This window comes from Triticum aestivum, chromosome 2B (assembly GCF_018294505.1).
Source record: "Triticum aestivum cultivar Chinese Spring chromosome 2B, IWGSC CS RefSeq v2.1, whole genome shotgun sequence".
In the NCBI taxonomy this organism is placed as follows: Eukaryota; Viridiplantae; Streptophyta; class Magnoliopsida; order Poales; family Poaceae; genus Triticum; species Triticum aestivum.
Genome location: NC_057798.1, coordinates 443,831,709 through 443,836,666, shown reverse-complemented (window position 1 = coordinate 443,836,666; position 4,958 = coordinate 443,831,709).

Sequence of the window (4,958 nt, the reverse complement as noted above, 5' to 3'; positions counted from 1 at the left end):
CACGCGACGGCCTCTGATTGGCTGGGCGTAGCGGCGCGGACGTGTCCGGCCGGGGGCGGACGCGTCCGGCGGCGGAGAGGGAAAAGCTAGGGTTAGGGGGGATTTTCATCCGCGAATTTGGACGGGAGGCACATATATATATAGGTAAAGGGAGCTAGGAGAGTCCAAATGAGGCACGGTTTTCACCCACACGATCGTGATCGAATGACCGAGAGCATAGATGGGAGTTTGCTGGGTTTTGGGCCAGTTTGGAAGGGGTGTGGGGTTGCAAGAGGAAAGAGGCTTTGCGGGCTACGCGGTTAACCGTTGGAGTATCAAACGACCTCCAAATGGCACGAAACTTGACAGGCGGTCTACCGGTGCTATACCAAGGCCGCTTGGCAAACCTCAGGCCATTCCGAGAAAGTTTAATACCCGCACACGAAGAGAGGCAGAAGGGGAACGCCGGAGGACATAGGAGTGCCGAATTGCAAAACGAACAACGGGGAAAATGCTCGGATGCATGAGACGAACGCGTATGCTAAATGAAATGCACATAATGACATGATAAAATGCAACGCGCAAGAAAATGACATGGCAACGATGGCGAATAACTGGCAGACACCTGGCGCATCGAATCCGGGGCGTTACAGAGGCCCAGGGCCTTTGCCTATAAATAAGACTAGCCACCCACAGGGTAGAGACATCTAGAATCGAAGACCAAGGATCCAGCACCTGGAATCCAAAGAGAGAGAGAGAGAAGGGCGACAGAACTCCTCCCAGCAGTTCATCCCCCCCAGCCAAGAACAGACCCTCGCGAGGCTGTTCTTCCTTGTATTGTTCATCACCATCAGCCCAAGAGGCAATCCACCACACCACAAACTAGAGTAGGATATTACACCACAATGGTGGCCCGAACTAGTATAAACCCTGTGTCTCTTGTGCTGTTCTTTTCATAGCTTAGATCCTAGCGAGGCGGCGGGGAGCAGGTAGGTAGAGGGAGAGATCTCCGCGTGCACCCCAGTGTTCGAACCGCAAGGGCCTGCCGGAACCCGAAATCCGACATTTAGCGCACCAAGTAGGGGTGCACCGGAACTCGTCTTCCACCGCCCTGTTCTCCTCTGACCACCGCATCCACGTCTGACGCTCGTCGGGACCGCACCAAGCGCCGAGCCACTTTCGCTTCCCGCGTCGCCCAGACGGCTCCCGTCGGCGGGCGCCCTCGTCGTTCCCCGTCACCTGCCATCAACGCCGCGACTGGTCCGGCGGGGAACGAGCAGCAAGCATCGTCCCAGCATCCCTCCATGAGGCAAGACGGTCGCACTGCTACCCCCTCGCTCACCCCAGCTGGTTCCTCGTCTCGCGCGTTCTGCGCACCCATGGAGGCTCGAGCCGCGCTCATCGTGGCGAACGAGCTCCTGCGCTACTGTCCCATCGACGATGTCTACGAAGAATGGCTCGACCGCGTCGCCGAGCTCGTCCATGCCGCAGGGGGCTCTCCTGCGCCGTCCGTCCCGCTGCACCGCACCCCGCCCTGCATGGGCGATGAAGCTTCGGGGGTGCCCCAGCCGCCTCCTCCTCAAGAAGGCGCCCTGGCCCCAAGGCGCGTGGCCCCTGGGCGGAATCCGCTCCATCAGGCGCCAACGCAGCAAGAGCAGAGCTGCCAAGAAGTCCCTCACCCGCAAGAAGATGCCCGAGTGCTCCCTGCTCCAGCTCGTCGCGACCACGCTCCCGCTCCCGCGCGTCAAGACCCCGCGCTGCTCCCAGCTGCAGCGCATGGGGACCCGCAAGACCAAGCTCTTCGTCACCCAAGGCCTCCCGTGGCCACAGCAGGCTGCCGTGCCTTCACCACCGAGCTGCGCTGTCAGGACCCCGACTCAATGCCACATCGATCTAGCATGTAACACCTCATATCACTTTGCAGCCTCACGTACGGTATTCCCACGGGTGTCGCCTTACCTTTGCCCGGGACCGTTTGCGCCTTTTGGCACACGTATATGACAGTGTCGCTAGCATCCATATGATAAGGAGCCCGGGCTGACATGGCTAGTCATAAACCCAAAGTGGCACAGACTTACAGGGACAGACATCCATGACCCAGCATCGAACGTGTCGGTCATCAGCGAGCGAATCCAGGCTGTAGCACTGGGCTAGCAGGACTCCAGTGAATCGGGCTGTAGCGGGCTAACAGGACTCCGGTATTCATCGCGTGACATTTCCCCGAAGGGACAGACACAGGAACGAAGAAGGACACATGCCGGCCGGCCTAAGTGTTCCGGAGCAGTAGCAAGCTACCATGGCTCAGTGAAACACTAGGAGACATTTCCCGGTAAGAGGGGCTACTAAAGATAAACAACTAGATGGTCAGATCCCACACATACCAAGCATTTCAATAACATACACACAATATGCTCGATATGTGCAAATACAGCATAGCATCACAACATGACTCTATGACTCAAGTAATTTATTCATTAGGCTCCGAGGAGCGAGATATTACAAACATGGGTCTCATGACCCAACACTCAGAGCATACAAACAAAGCACAAGCGGAAGCTATCATGTCTGAGTACAGACATCTATAAATGAAAAAGGCTGAAAAGCCTGACTATCTACCAGATCCTGCCGAGGACACAAGATCGTAGCTGAGGTAACAAGCTAAACATCGAAGACCACGCGGAATTACTAGTGAGACTGAAGTCTCTCTGCAAAAACATAAAATAGGCAAACGTGAGTACAAATGTACCCAGCAAGACTTACATCAGAACTATCTACATATGCATCATTATCAACAAAGGGATGGTGGGGTTTAACTGCAGCAAGCCAGCTTTGACTCGGTGGCTAACCTGAACTACGACTGCAATGTAACTCTTTTGTGGTGGCGCACACGAGTCCACATATTCACCATATCAATACACCACTATGGATCCGCTCCCGTCTCCCTACGAGAACGCCATCCATAGCACTCACGCTTATCTTGCGTATTTTAGAGTATCCACTTTCACTTGTCTATGAACTGTACAAGGGGTCCAAGTTTCCATATCCGAGGAATCCGGCTATTCGAATAGATGATGTTAACCCTGCAGGGGTGTACTTCTTCACACACGCTTTCGCCACTTACCGCCCCGTACACGTCTTGTACCTCGGCAACCTTCAAGCGGAAACCGGGCGAGGGAGTCGGCCACGACCTGACTAACCGAACAAGTCTCTAGTCCAGGTTTATCACCTATTCGGGTTCCATCCGCAAGGAGATCTGGCCGGGGTGTCGCTTACGGCCCCAAACGATGTGTGCAGGGTTCCCAAGCCCACCAACCGGGTGCCACTTGGTACACCGGGCCACTGTGCCTAGTCTGTCCCAAGCCCACCTGTACCGGGTGCCACTTGGTAGACTACTAACACTACCTACAAACACCAGAAACTAGTTGCAACTCCTGGACAGAGATCATGTTGATTAATAAGTCGAGAGAGCTTGGAGCGCCCGGAGCCCAATGTGTGGTAGTAACTGATCATGGATCACAAACACAGAACTCAGTTCCTGAGGTCGGCTGCAATGAGACAACCCACCATGTACTCCTACATGGCCTCTCACCGCTACCTTTACCAAATCGTGTTCACACACTTAGCTCACACACAGTAGGACATGTTCACACGCCTCTGATACATCCCCGATGAATCAGACCTGACTCAACTCTAAGCAAGCAGGCATGACAAACAAACATGAATGAGTAGGCACAACAGGGCTCAAACAACTCCTACTCATGCTAGTGGGTTTCATCTATTTACTGTGGAATGACAGGTCATGCAAAGGATAAAGGGGTTCAGCTATCGCAGCAAGTAACAGTTGAATCGTTGTTGTCCTAATGCAGTAATAGAGAGCAGGAGCGAGAGAGTGGGATTTTAGCGGAATGAACAAGGGGGTTTTGCTTGCCTGGCACTTCTGAAGATAACATTGAGTCTTCATCAGTGTCAACGATCACAACGTCGGAACATCGTCTACCGGGAGGGAACAGATACCGGCAACAAAGAAGAACACAATCAATGCAATGCACAAAATGATGCATGCTATGACATGGCAATATGAATGTGTTTTGAGCTAATGCAACTAGCAACAGATTAAATGAAGTTGGTTTGAATACAAGATTCAAATTCAAACTCCATATGTGATTATTCAAATGCCATTTAATTCATTTGTCCTAAACAGTAGTGATAAGTTGTTCTAACATGCATGAAAATGGTACAGATGGATTCCTTGAATTTTTCTGATAATTTTTCATATATAATTTATTTAATTTGGAGTTACGGTTGAATTTCTATGATTTATTGAAGTTTTAGCTATTTTCTGGAATTTCCTGAATATTTTTAAATCCAGAAAATACTTATTGCGTCAGCCCCACGTCACTGTGACGTCAGCAGAGTCAACTGGGCGCCCCAGGTCAAACCTGACCAGTGGGGCCCACTGGTCAGTGACTAGTGCTGGTTAGTGACAATGACAGGTGGGACCAGGTCAACAGCCACGTCAGCTTGGTCAAAGCTGACGTGTGGGCCCATGGTGGTTAGATTAAAACTTAACAGGAAAAAGATAAGGATTAAATAAGGGCGTGGGGCCGATACGTCAGTGGCTCTGGGGAGGTTATCTGGCCGTGATTAGTGCTAATCATGCGGCCACGTCGGCTAGTGACGCCGGCGACCATGGCGACGGCGGGACCTCGCCGGAGTTTCTCGGGATGGCGCTACAGCCCGCGGCTGGTCGCGCTGAGGGCACCAAGAGGGAGCCCGTGCTCCCGCGCATCTAGTGGCGCATGCAGCTGGGCACAGGGAGGCCGGGGTTCGCCGGAAACGGGCTCCTGGCGGCGGCCGGAGTTCGGCCATGTGCGGGGTTGGGGCTGCGGCGCGCTAGGGGAGAAGCTGATGGTCCAGACGGCATCCGCGGGCCACCAGAAGCGCGCTGGTGCCACGGGTTCGAGCAGAGGGGCTCAGGT